General features: G+C 36.3%; 1 long non-coding RNA gene across 1 annotated transcript; it reads left to right on the top strand.

The window, feature by feature from the left end:
• The first annotated feature begins 10670 nt into the window (after positions 1 to 10670).
• Positions 10671 to 12797, top strand: LOC150036113 (uncharacterized). The gene is made up of 3 exons (XR_016529647.1): positions 10671 to 11075; positions 11166 to 11370; positions 11450 to 12797. It is a non-coding gene; the product is annotated as an uncharacterized LOC150036113 (long non-coding RNA).
• Positions 12798 to 15222: the final 2425 nt, after the last annotated feature.

Genomic DNA, 15222 nt, shown 5'->3' with positions numbered 1-15222 from the left:
CGTATAGCAGTGAGCGGTGCTACACGATGAGGTAGGCGATCGTGTAGCAAATGAACGGTGCTACGCAATGAGGTAGGTGATCGTGTAGCAAATACGTGGAGTTTAGCGATGTGGTAGGCGATTGTGTAACTACGGGTGGCACTAAGCAATGTGAAGAGACGCACTACACGATCGGGCTATACAATAGGCAAAGACACTACATGATTAGTGTAAGCGCTAGACGATACGCGTAGAAGTCGGACGATAGAGCTTGATGATGAGCGTAGACACTAGATGATGCACGTGCATTGGGCGATAGAATACACGATGGCACTACACAATGAGCAGACGTGCTACACGATAGGCAAAATACTAAACGGTGGGCGTTACGCGATAGACTCAAGCGCTGGGCGATGATGCTATGTGATGAGCGGATGCGTTAGACGATAAGGCGTCAGTGCTATACGATGAAGGTAAAAAATGGGCGCGACAGCTAAGCGATAAGCTATGCGCAAGATCGTTGAAAGCGAGATCGTCTATTAAACAATTGAGCTACACGATGGCGCGTTGGTGCTATATGATGGACGCAGGCACTAGACGATTACAGCGAGAGGGCTGGTTGATAAGTGACAGGGAGATGTTCAATAGATGATGGAGCTAAGCGATGGATGCAAGGACTGCACGATGGACAAAACATTGGAGCGGTGCTGAGGCTTGCGTTATGCAAAGTTGATGAGCTCATCTGGACAAATGGCTATACCGAGAGGTGATTAGACATGAGTAGGAGCTGGACAAATTAAGTTTCATGCAAACGAAGTCTTTTGCATAAGGAAGACAACTCAAGTAGGTGTGTGGCATAAGAGTAGGTGAATGGCAAAGGAATAGGTGGTGGCAAAACATGGTGCAAACACCCCAAAGTAGGAGGTGTCTAGCATTGAGACTTAGTAAAGATGATAAGGATCATTTCCTTTGGTCTATAAATACCACCACAAGATGTCTCTTCAATTCACAAGCCAAAACCTCTTCAAAGAATGTAAGGAAGGGGGTTAGAAGGTAGATTTGAAGGAGACCATGCGTTGGGAATAAGATCATGCGTCGGTCATGAAGTTCCAAAAGAAGGAGATGCTGTCAGATAGTGAGGTCTGGAAGTAGCATCAAATTGGGATGAGGATTTCTCAGGAATACTCGTGTGTTTGGAGTGATTCTAAAGCCATCTGAAAGCTCTGAGAGTCTAGTTTTCAGGGTAGGACTGCCAGAGAAAAAGCTCCAAGGAATCGGGCTGGAGAGTGAGAAAAATATAGAAGGGTCGAGTTGTCGGGTAAGCTTGAGTTAGTCTTAATGTTTTTATGATTCCGGCCAAACCAAGAGGAGTTCTAAGCTAATCTTGTAAGGTAAGCTTTCTAAGATATTTTAGAACATGTTTGTAGAAGGAAGTATCTTGAGATAAGGCTTATAACTATGAGTAATATGAGCTTTAAGTTGAATCTGGATCTTAGGGTTCAAAAGAGAGCCCGAGGTGATCAAGGAACTTCTAAGAAAGAAAGGTTCCTGTCTTACCAAGGTGAGTTATACTTTCCTTTTAATTCTTGAGCATATATTTTTGAGTAAATTGTATATTATTATGTTATGAATGAGTAAATTAGCACGAGAATGAGATTCTGTGATCAGGGTGGTAAGGGGGTCACTAGACCTAGTTCCTGAGCCCAAATGGAACCTCACAGGATGGTCAGGGGACCGAGAGGTCTAGTTCTTGAGCCTGTGGGAGGATCCTTGTATGGAATGGTTAGAGGGCCGACGGGCCTAGCTTCTGAGTCAATGATAGAAGTTATGTTAGTAACAGTTATCTATCTACATAAGGAACAAAAGGGAATGCAAAAGAGCAAGCGTTTATGTTAGTAACAGTTATCTATCTACCGTGCATGTAGATAGAAGTTGAGACTAGACTCATTCAAAGCGGAGGTTTGAGTATTCACCTCGTATTTATGATATGCTTGTATTTATGAGTTGAAATAAACTCTAGAAGTTGCTTACCATTCACTGAGTTTTGTGAAGCTTATTCTGTTATTTAATGTTTTTCTTCCCAGGTAGCGAAAGGTGAGGAGTTCCAGGGTGCTGCTAAGATCAAGTCTGCCATAAGCCACAATTACACTTCCAAGGTTTTAGAGTTGCGATGTAAACTTTGTAGCTAAGTCTTGGAGTTGTATAAACGTTATATTATTGTAATAAAATAAGCCTATTCAATTAGTTGTTGTTATCTCCTTGACTTAAAGTTTACTGAGAGTAAAGAGGTTCAATTGGGTAGTAGGTATCATAAAAGGGTGATATCAGCAATCTCTCATGCCTCTCCCCGGGCTCAGGTGGCAGGCTCGGGGTGGGGTGTGACAATGAAATTTTGAAATTTTGGAAATTTCTTAAAAATTTCTTTGAGCTCTCAAACCCTCTGAAAAACTACTTCCAATTCCCTATCAATTTAGAATTCCACCACTTAAATCCAAGGCTAATAATATTAGAGAAGATTCTCTTGGTGGTTTACTGTAAATTTGAAGGTCAAATTTATGGAATAGCGTAAGGATTAAGATAGAATTCTTCAAAAGTAATGAACTGAAACCCTTGTTTGTGAAAAAACTGTTTTTAAGCATGCTTGTAACTAAAATTTAAATGTAATTAGAGTGCTTAATGATTCAGTTTGCTTCCGCTTTATGCATGTTTACTCCTTCAATTGATATCAGAGCATGATTTAAGCACTCATTAACGTTAATTTGAGTTTGGTGGGTGAAAATTCTAGAGTTGCATGTTTTGTTGACTAATATGGTTTTAATTCAAATTTGGCATTAGAATTCTCTTTGATTTAGTTGTTAAATTTGTAATTGGCTCTTGATTGTTGAGCCTTAATGTATGATTAAAGGTTTGTAACTTTATTGGAGTTAATAGAGTTGAAAATAGGTTGTAATTGAAGTTTGAATCAAGCAAGTTCAGAAGCAAAAACTGGAAAAATAGCCACTGCCTTCGCAGCATCGTGACGCTCTAAGAACAATGTTTGAAACACTGTAACGACGTTGTTCTTAGAGCATTTGTAATTGAAGTTTGAAACAAACTCTATGTTTGAAACACTGTTCTTAGAGCATCACGACATTGTTCGTACTAAAGCTCAAAGCATTACAACGCTGAGATGAAGCGTTGCAACGCTGCTTATCCCTGCCCATAAACGTGCGCGCACGAGGACCGATTCGTGGGAGATGGTCGGTTCCACCGATTTTGGCTTCCTTGGGTGCAGTTCAACCTCTTTTGGAGCCTGGGAAGGCCGATTTGGGTGGTTCGGGTCGGTACGAGTGGTCCAAAGGCTTCAAGCTATTTTTAGATGTTTTTTTATAATAAATTAGCTTATTGCTTGCTTAGGTTGCCAAAGTTGGTCCATAGCAGTGTTATTTAAATATTTTATGCATGTGACATATGTTATATTTAAATTAAACATGTATGTACATATTGCATACCATGTAGATTTAAATCCCACCATAGGAAAGCATGTTTTATGCATTAATATATGTTATAAATTCGTTATAATGTATATAGTATGCATGATTTGGGTTTCATAAGATTAATATAATTGTGATATTAATGTGTGGAATGGTCAAAGATATGTTATAGATATGTTATATTTGAATTAGACATGTATGTGCATATCTTTTTATAAGAGTTATAAAATGAATTTAGACATTTAAAATCTAAAGATAAGATGCATGCTCACTTAGGTTTAATAACAACTTATTTTAATAGTTAAAATAGTTTGTTATCTTATAAAACACGGTTACAAACTCAATCGATCATTAATCCTGTTTAAGGATAGAGATACTTAAGTTGACGGTCTATGGAACACTTCCTACATGGAGATTATAGCCGAAATACTGAGTGTTGTTAACCGGTTTTATGAGCATGCGTGAGTGGTGTGAGGTAATAAAATTTTTTTTATCACTTAAACATCGTAGGTTAAATCCAAATATAAACGTTATACTTTGATAAACCACATAGACTTAGGGTGTTTATTAGCTGAAATATGCCTAAGTAAAAGTATATATCCAAACATTTAGAACACTTCCATGGGAGATTAATAACATATACGATATGTTATTCTTAGCTATTATGTCCCTTAGAGTTCACACCATGAGATTCACACTCGGCTTCGTGTCACCCTAGGAGTGACCTCCCTTTGGAAAGTGTTTGCATGGGTAAATAGCAAAGTGAATAGGGGAAGTAGTTCATAGTAAGTGGGTGAAGGATATGTGTCAACATGTCCTACGGTCTCTTCCATTAGTTTGGATCGTGAGATTCCTATGTTGTGCCTTCTTATTGACGTTAGGAAACCTATGCTAGTCATTTAACAAATAGCCATCCCCTCGGAGGGTTGTAACATGGAATTCAGAACAACTCAAACTCCAAGAATGAATAAGATTTCTTAAGTCAATACCCAACCCTGACTATCTAATTCGAAAGCATCATTGGGGTCGAACTCTGAAGTCTGGAAATGGAGGGTTAAACTTACAAAATTACTAAGTGTTAGTAAGTTTTTAATCGAAAACGGCAACTAAATAACTATAGCAATAAGAGTTATTCTGGAGATAGTATTTAGTCAAGAATGTCTTGATTTAGTGAAAGAGTATTTGACTGTCCCTCAGTAGCACTTATTCTGGCTCACTATAGTATCGTTGCAAATAAATAATGAATTTTGGTTACATTATTATTATTATTATTATTATTATTATTTTGCTATATTTAATTGGATTTATAGACATTTTACTAATTAGAATTTGTTTAAATTTTAGCATGTTGAATTCCTCAAAATTACTCACTTTCGATATGTTTAACGGTAATGATTATTCAACATGGAAATCAAATATACTAGCAAACGATGATTTAAAACTTGTTTTAACATAGGAATGTCCTTGATCACCCAAGTCTTCTACATACCAAAAGGGTTGGAATGCATATGAAAGATGGATTAAGGCAAATAAAAAGTCTCGAAACATTATTTTAGCAAATATATCTGATATATTAGCTAAGAAAATTAAGAACATGACTTCTACTAAAGAAATCATGAATGTCATAGATGAAGAAACAAAGAAAGCACGACAAAGTAAATACGATTTTTTTGTTATTGAGATGTGCTCAGTGGAACATGATAAAAAGACCTGGAAAATAGATTCAGGTGTCACTAATCATATATGTGCTTTCGCTTAGGAAACTAGTTCCTGGAGACAACTTACAGAAAGCGAAGCAACTTTTAAGGTAGGAACCGAGGAAGTTGTTCCAGCTAAAGCAGTGGAAGATATGAAGTTATTTGTTGGAGATAAACACATTTTACTTGAACGTGTCTATTATATTCCTTCTATGAAAAGGAATTTAATATATATCTCTTGTTTGCTTGAACAAAATTACAAAATCTCTTTTGAAAATAATGAAGTGTTCATTATTTTGAAAGGTATTAAAATATGTTCTACAAATTTGGAAAATGACTTATACATGTTAAAACCGACTGAGGTACAAGTTGTTTTAAATATAGAGATGTTTAGAATAGTTGAAACTCAAAAGTAAAAAATGAAATATTTCTCCAAATGCTTATCTTTGGCACTTATGATTAGGACACATTAATCTCAATAAGATTGGGAGATTGGTTAGGAGTGGACTTCTAAAACAGTTAAAAGATAACTCTTTACCTCCATGTGAATCTTACTTGAGGGTAAGATGACCAAAAGATCTTTTTCAGTAAAAGGTCTTAGAGCCAAAGAATCCTTAGAACTGGTACATTCAAATCTTTGCAGCTTGATGAATGTCAAAGCTAAATGACGGTATGAATATTTCATCAGCTTTATAGATGATTATTCGAGATATGGCTATATTGACCTAATACATCATAAGTCCGAAACACTTGAAAAGTTCAAGGAATATAAGCCAGAGGTTGAGAACCATTTAGGTGAAAAGATTAAAACATTTCGATTAGATCGAGATGGTGAATTTATGGACTTGAAATTCCAGGACTATTTGATAGAACATGAAATTCAGTCTCAACTCATAGCACCTGGCATACCACAACAAAATGGTGTAGCAGAAAGGAGAAATAGAACTCTGTAGAACATGGTTCGTTCAATGATGAGTCATGCTCGGTTGTCTAGTTCTTTTTTGGGTCATGCAGTAGAGACTGCAGTGAATATTTTGAACATGGTTCCCACGAAAAGTGTTTCAGAAATACCTTACGAATTATGGAGAGGACGTAAAGGTAGTTTACGTCACTTCAAGATTTGGGGGTGCCCAGCACATATGTTGGTGCAGAACCCAAAGAGATTGGAACGACATTCAAAAGTATGTCTATTTATAGGTTATCCTAAAGAGACAAAAGGTGGTTATTTTTATAATCCTCAAGAAGATAAAATATTTGTAATGACAAATGCAACGTTCCTAGAGGAAGACCACATTAAAAATCATCAACCTCGCAGTAAGCTAGTATTGAGTGAGATGTCTAAAGAAACTACAGATAAATCAACAAAGGTTGTTGATCAAGCTGGTCCTTCAACAAGAGTTGTTGATGAGAATGGAACTTCACATCATTTTCAAGAGTTGAGAACGCCTCGATGTAGTGGGAGGGTTGTTTATCAGCCTAATCGTTACATGGGTTTAACAGAAACTCAAGTCATCATACCTGATGATCGCTTGGATGATTCATTGACTTTTAAACAAACAATGGAAGATGTGGATAGAAACCAATGGATATAAGCCATGAACCTCGAAATTGGGCCAATGTACTTCAATTCAGTCTAGGAACTTGTAGATCAACCATAAGGGGTAAAACCTATTTGTTGCAAATGGATCTACAAGAGAAAACGAGACCAAGCTAGTAAGGTACAGACCTATAAAGCTAGACTCGTGGTAAAAGGGTTTACCCAAAGAGAAGGAGTAGACTATGAAGAAACATTCTCTCTAGTGGCCATTATTAAGTTTATTAGAATACTCTTGTCCATTATCACTTTTTATAATTATGAAATCTGACAAATGGATGTCAAGACAACTTTTTTGAATGGCTATCTTGATGAGAGTCTATATGTCTCAACCATAGGGATTTATTGAACAGGGTCAAGAGTAAAAGGTTGCAAGCATAATAGATCGATTTATGTGTTAAAACAAGCATCTCGATCTTGGAATATGAGATTTGACACTGCGATCAAATCTTATGGCTTTGAACAGAATGTTGATGGATCTTGTCTTTACAAGAAGATTATCAACAAAACTATAGCTTTTCTGGTCTTGTATGTTGATGATATTCTACTCATAGGAAATGAAGTAGAATTTCTAGCTGATGTTAAGAGATGGCTAGCTTCGCAATTCGAAATGAAGGTTTTGGGAGAACACAGTATGTTCTTGAGATCCAAATAGTTTAGAATCATAAGAACAAGACGCTAGCATTATCTTACATATCTTATACTGACCAGATGTTGTCTAGATATAAAATGCAAAATTCCAAAAAAGGTATGCTATCTTTCAGACATGGAATTCATTTGTCTAAGGAGTAGTGTCCTAAGACACCTCAAGAAGTTAAGGAAATGAAAAGAATTCCTTATGCATCAACGATCGAGAGCTTGATGTAAGCTATGTTGTGTACACGTCCTGACATATGCTATTCAGTTGGAATTGTTAGCAGATATTAGTCCAATCTTGGATATGATCACTGGACTTCCGTTAAAAATATCCTCAAGTATCTTCAATGAACGAGGGACTATATGCTTATATATTTTGTAAAGGATTTGATCCTTACTGGATACACTGATTTTGGCTTCCAGACCGATATCGTTTCAAGGAAATCAATAGTAGGGTCAGTGTTGACTTTGAATGAAGGAGCTATAGTTTAGAAAAACATAAAGCAAAGTTGTATTACTGACTCCACCATCGAAGCGGAGTATGTAGCTGCTTGTGAAGCAGCCAAAGAAACAGTATCACTCATAAAGTTTCTGTCTGATTTGGATTTTATTTCAAATATGCACCTGTCGATCACCCTGTATTGTGATAACAGTAGAGCAATTGCTAACTCAAAGGAACCTAGAAGCCACAAATGAGGAAAGTACGTTGAACGAAAATACCATCTCATCATGGAGATAGTACATAGAGGAGACGTGATAGTCACGAAAATAGCCTCTGAAGATAATCATGCTAATCAATTTACGAAGGTCCTCTTGGCTAATGTGTTTGAAGGTCATCTCGTAGAACTGAGACTATGAGTTTCATAAATATAGGGCAAGTGGAAGAATGTTAACGATATATAGATGCCTTACTTTATTGTATTCTCTCAGTACTCAACATTATATATATCTATATATGTAAATCCACTGGAGTTTTAGTCCAAGTGGGAGTTTGTTGGGTTGTATGTCCTAAAACTTGCAGTTTATAATGTTAAACATTTTCTATTATCAATAAAGATGTTATTGTCATTTATTCAATAAAACTGTTGATGAATAGGTCAATTGTATTTGTTTAAATAAATCCAATAAAATAGAAGATCCATGGTTATTACATTAATACTTGAACTTTATGTGGAGATATAAGGATGGATCAAGTTCGAGTAAATAGCCAAAACGGTCTATAGTATATGAATAAGGTTAGGTACCTTGTTCTGATAAGACTATCGGACGTGGTGAATTTTATATATAGTACAAACAATGTAATCTTAAATCGTTTATGTAGAGATATGCGAGTGGAGTCGTCCTGTGCAATGAGTTTGTATAAGACGAGGACCAAGAAATAAGTCACTTTTACTTTATAATGTTGTTTACTATTTAAGATTGACTGTTTCAAATTGATTACCTAGGTAACTCGACCTATATCTTGAGCTAACTATGAACTCTTGTTTATTCGGGATTATCCTTGGATTTGCATATGTGAGGGTTAGCTCAACAACGCCGACTCAATAAACCTCCTATTTCAGGGGTAAGACCGGGTAGATAGCTGAGGACATAGGGTGCAAGATGGAATTCACTCCTACCCAATTTAAGGATAGTAGAATGGTTGTTCTCTTAACTACTGATTTCAAGTCTTGAACAAGGGGCCCCACCCTCTCATTGGCTTGAAAGGGACTTGGTTTAGTGATTGGATCACAAACCACTTGTTCATTGGAGGATCAATGGGACTTAAGAAGCAAGATGTAATTTTCGGGGTAAAACAGCTTTAGACCCAGTCGTTATACGAACAACCTATGAAAGGTCGACTTACTCATGATGGTTAAATTAGGTAGACAAAAATATATCTACAGTGAGGAGAGTGCAACTACTGAGCTATAGTGGCGTGTCTCGGTAGTTAACGAATATTTATTAATTAGGTTTAAAGAGTTTAATCAATTAATCTCAAATTATTGGATCTCATGATCTGTAGATCCATAAGGTCCCTCTACTAGCTTGTAAAAGATTAAACCTTGGATTAGAATATTAAGTGAATTTGAAATGTTCAAATTCAGTTTAGAGTTTCAATTTGAATTGTTCAAATTTCAATTTAAAGTTATATTGAAGTATTCAATTTCAATTTAGGGTTTGCACATTTATATTTTATATAATTAAACATTTAGTTTTGTTTAAAATTAAACATAATGGAGAGTTTAACATATTTAAATATTGATTTAAATATTGATTACATGAATAGGGATTCATGTTTCAACTAGGTATTTTATTAATTTAATATTTGATATTAAATTATTAATCAATTGATTAATTAATTAAATTTTTTTAACTAATTATCTAAATTAAATCGATTTCAAATTTTAATTTTAAAAACCGATTTTTTTTGTTTAATTTAATTAAGTTACAATTAAATTAAATTATGTATGAAAGTGGGCTTTGTGGATTTATCCATGTTTTAGACTTTTTAGTGGATTTTTTCCTAAATCAACATGTAGCTCACTTACTCTAATGTCATTTGAAGTGTCAAATGCCTGAAAGAGTTAGTGCTTGCATGTTTATGTTAAATAAATGCTTAAATTTCTGAAATTGAAATGGATGAAATTCTAAAATTTTGGAAATTTCTTAAAAAATTTCTTTGAGCTCTCAAACCCTCTAAAAAACTACTTCCAATTCCCTCTCAATCAAGAGTTCCACAACTCAAATCCAAGGCTGAGAATAGTAGAGAAGATTCTCTTAGTGGTCTACTATAAATTTGAAGGTCAAATTTGTGGAAGAGCAGAAGGATTAAGGTGGAATTCTTCAAAGGTAATGAACTGAAACCCTTGTTTGTGAAAAAAAAATTTTAAGCATGCTTGTAACTCAAATTAAGTTTAATTAGAGTGCTTAATGATTTTGTTTGCTTCCGCTTTATGTATGTTTATTGTCACATTCCGAAATCTAGGTAAATTTAAATTAGTTCGTGATATTATTAGGTTTTTCTTTTAATTCAAGGCCAAAGATTAAGTAACTAAATGAATCTTTTAGTTCAATTTTATTTTTTAGTTTATCTTTTTAATTGGTCATTGTTGGAGAAGATTTGTTAAAATAAGATTTGAGGGTTTGAGTTATTTTTGGATTTTACCTTGTAAGGGGTTTAGAAAAAAAAAAATATATACATACATACATATATATATATATATATAATAAAGTGGTTATATGTATATTTCTTTAAGGAAAAGGGAGGAGTTAAGGTTTTAAGAGGGGTTTATTTATAGGTAGGGCTACCTCATTAAGTGTGCAAAAAAAAGGAAGAAAGAAAACCCCCTTCTTCTTCCTCATGAAGCACCGCCTGAACACACCCCCCTCTATTTTTTTTTCCTTTCTTTCCTTCGACTTCTTCTTTTCCGTTCATGCCACGCCTAGCCGCACTGCTGCATCAGCTTACCGGTGCTAACCCGAAGCTACTCGACACCCAATGCCTAGCGTCGCCATCCGAAGCCACTCGCTTGTCCAGCCCCTACCTAGTGCCATGCATCCCTGCCAAGTTCGCCCATCACAGCGGCTTAGTCTTTTGCCTCTGCGTTCTCACACGCTGCTAGCCTAGCTCAAGCACCCATTCACCGATCTGGCGCAGACAGCCCTGTCTGTTGCCGGATCGTGGTTAGTTTCCGTCAGATTCTGTTGTTTGTGGTAAGATTTGGAACATTTTGGGTCTGTTCGTCGTTGTTTAGTTGTTGCCCATTAAATTCTCAGCCTGATTCTTGGTGTTGTGTTTGTTAGACTCGAGCTGTGGAGATTGTGGGCTTTCTGTCTAGTGCTTGGAGTTTGCTTCAGAGGAGTTTTGGTGACTAGTAATCCTTGGAAGCCCCTTGGTAACAGTGTTGGTTATTGGAATTGGGGTCTTTAATTCCTGGAATTTAATATCACTTAAGGATAGGTATATTTTGGCATTTCGTGGTTTTTAAGGGTCGCGTTACATTTTGGGGTAGGTGACTTTAGTAGATTTAAGATAATTTTAAGTATGGATTTAAGCCTAATGGGTTCAATTGATGTTTTTGGTTCAGGTGATAGTGGTTGATTTAGGGTCTCTCAAAACTAAAAGGAGAAATTAAATTGCTTACGCTGAGGTAAGTGATTTATGATGCTTGATTTTGTGATGTGGATTATGGATGATATGCGATGATGACATTGCATTGAGCACTCAAGTTTCCTCAGCGGAATCCATGTAAACCTCACTGAGTTTCCTAGTAAGTCCAGGATCGAACTCAGGGACTTGGGAAAACAGATTGCGATGGTAATTTTTATGAAAACCTTGCGGTAACCGGTAACTCAATTAATTGTTGGTCTGTTGTTGATTGCGTTAATGAAAAATAAACAAATACAACAGATTTGAGAAAAGTCAGTTGTATGATAGATACACTGAGTATGCGGATGAATAGGTTGAGAAGGTCTTTAGCTAGTGTTACTTGGAAATGCGTCAGATTATGCGGTCATGCTACAACCATGCACAGCAAGTCATTTTCCAATGCAAATGCGATGCTCCTAATTCTAGGACACATGTGTTGAATGCAAAAGTGTCCATAGAGCTTATTCCTAAGTCTCTACTTTTTTCCTATGTGATGATGCAAAATGCATAAAGGCAAGGTGACCGCATACAATCACATCCTATCTCTAGGATGCATGCGATGCGTTAATAGTGAATAGTACTTATTCCTAAGCTCCTATCTCTTGATTATGCATTCTAATCTGGCTCTCCTGAGCCTAGATTCTAACCTAACTTTATCAAACCTAGGTCCTGTCCTTAGACTACCTTCCCGATATCTCTAATGGACGAATGAAGCATACATAATACAAGATAATCGCATAGAATGAAGATTATCTAGTTGTGCTAGCTAAATGCTTCTAACCCATTCAACTAATTTAGCTACTCATGCGTAAATAACAGAAAGTGAACAGAATAACAATGGAAGTTAAAGGTGGAGAGCCTGGTAGCAAGTCCTTGTTGATCGAGGCTTTTACACTGTAAATCTCTATTCGGTTCCAAAGATGTTTCTACTTCCACAGGCGTCGGCCCTCTCTCTATCCTTGAAGTTTCTGACGCTCTCCCAAACTTACCGGAACGATCTGTCAGCACAACCTCCTCTCTCGCGTCTGCCTTGAAGTAAAAGAAAATCTAAGAACCAGAATAAACTCGTAAGATGATGAACTCGTGAACTGGTGGAACAGTGAACAACAACTGAACCCAAGGATGCCTTTGGTATTTATAGAACATCCAGGGTGAACAGTGGCTTCTCTTTTAAGATTGCATAAATGGGACGGCTTTAATTCCCTGACTGATGCGTCGAATATTTGTCACCGAAAGGCTGAATGTACTTGTTATCATTAGCGGCTGTCAACTTAATTCGGATTCAACTGTTATCAACTTTCTGTCCCATCACGATTAATTAGCCTTTCACCCAGATGTGCCCACCATGTTGTGCTGACCAGGTTGCGGTAATCCTTCTTGAGCAGATGTTTGCGAAAACAATCACCGCAAAGCCTTGCAGTAATGTTGCGCTCGGCCAATGATTTCCTATGATCATAATTTCTACCTTGCATCAACGCATATTATGCATAAAAACACAAAAATCAGCCGTTCCTATGCGATGAACACATGCGACCGCAATATTATGAATCTAATACTTTTTGGATGCAATTTAACATGTTTTTATCAATGTGAGTCAGCATTGTTTAAGAACTTAGTACTATGATAACGTGCATTTCTACCCATTATCAATTTACTATCGGTCGACCTCGCACCCAAGCATGTGTTACAACTGTTTCCTATGTTTGTATGAGATATCTTGATATGCCTGTTGGTTAGTTGAAAATTTTGGAAGCTTACGCTTATGTCATGGAATGTTGCTATTATATGTTCTAGCGGATTTTGATGGATGGATAAATTGTAAACTGTTATGTTGATCTTAGCATGATTTATGACCTTGGTGGTATGCTTATATCTTTATAAGATTGCAGTGACTGTTAGCACTCCCATTGGGATACGCACATCGCACGTTGTGAGCATTCAGGCCCACACCTTATGCTTATGTACAATGTCCCTTGGGATCACCACTTATGTTTATGATTGGGCCCTCCAGGGTCACTACTTATGAAAGCATGCCTTCGGGTTCGCCCCTTATGCTTATGCCTATGCCTACGATGCCATTGTGCACTTGTGTCCCGATGAGAAGGCTAATAGATCACTGAGTGGACCCAGTAGTGGGTCCCTTACTGAGTATACTTATATACTCACCCTTTTCCTTTCATGTTTTTCAGGTAAAAGTAGAGATAGACCGGCGACAAGAGAGATCCGACCTGGCCATCTGGACGAGTCATTGCTTTCGTATTTAGGTTTCATGAACTAGTGTCTGGGTTAGGAGTTAGGAGTTTAAAAAAAAAACATATGAATATTCCTTGATTTCATTTATTGATTCATTTAAATGTTATTTATTTTAAAGTTGGGTCAAGGGTACCCCGAACAGTAAATTGTTTTGTTTTTTGGTTTTTTTTTTTTAGAATTCTCTTCCTTACTTATTTGAGCTTTATTTAACAAAATAAAATTTTTATCTCTTTTACTTAAATATCATTCGAGAAATGTATTGCCAAGCATATGCATGCATAGAGTAGCGTCCTAGAAATATACTAGAAATTTGGGTCGTTATATTTATTCCATCAAGCAGGCGCAATATAGGAATCTCACGGTTCAAACTAATGGAAGAGACCGTAGAATATGTTGACACATTTCCTTCACCCACTTACTATGAACTACTTATCCTATTCACCTTGCTATTGACCCATACAAACACTTTCCAATGGAGGTCACTCCCAGGGTGACACGAGGCGAGCATGAATCTCATAGTGTGAACTTTTAGGGACGTGAGAGTTAAGAATAATATATCGTATATGTTATTAATCCCCTATTAAAGTGTTCTAAATGTTTGGGTATATATTTTTACTTGGGCATATTTCGGCTAATAAACACCCTAAGTCTATGTGGTTTATCCAAGTATAATGTTTATATTTTGATTTAACCTACGATGTCTAAATGATAAAACCATTTTATTACCTCACACCGCTCACGCATGCTTATAAAATCGATTAACAATGCTCAGCAATTTGACTAAAATCCCCAGGTAGGAGGTGTTATGTTGGCCGTCAATTTAAGTACCTCTAGCCTTAGACAGAATTATAGACCGGTTGAGTTTGTAACCGTGTTTTATAAGATAACAAGCTATTTTAACTATTAAAACATGTTGTTATTAAAACTAAGTGAACACGTATCCTATCTTTGTTATAGATTTTAAATTTCTAATTCATTTTATAACTCTTATAAAACCATAGACACTATAATATATGCTTAAGCATATTAATATAACAATTATAACAATCATATTAATCTTATGAAACCCTACTCATGCATACTATATATATTATAACCAATTTATAAAATATATCAATGCAAGAAATATGCTTTCCTATGGTGGGATTTTAAATCTACATGGCATACAATATGCACATACATGCTGAATTTAAATATAACATACATCATATGCATAAAATATTTAAACAATACTAATATGGACCAACTTTGGCATCCTCAGCAATTAAAAAAACTATTTTATTACAAAAAGAAAAACCAAAAATAGCTTGAGAAGCCTCTGGACCGGTTGAACCAACCCGAACCAGACTCGAACCACCCGAACCAAACCTCCAAGGCTTCAAAAATGGCTGAACCGATCCAAAGAAGCCAAAACCGATCGACCTGGCCATCTCCCGCAAATCGGTCATCGTGCATGCG

The sequence above is a fragment of the Benincasa hispida genome, chromosome 5, assembly GCF_027475165.1.
Source record: "Benincasa hispida cultivar pf3 chromosome 5, pf3_genome.v1.1, whole genome shotgun sequence".
NCBI classification, from domain to species: domain Eukaryota; kingdom Viridiplantae; phylum Streptophyta; class Magnoliopsida; order Cucurbitales; family Cucurbitaceae; genus Benincasa; species Benincasa hispida.
Note: the sequence above shows the minus strand (reverse complement) of the source record. Positions and strands in the feature narration are given on the sequence as shown.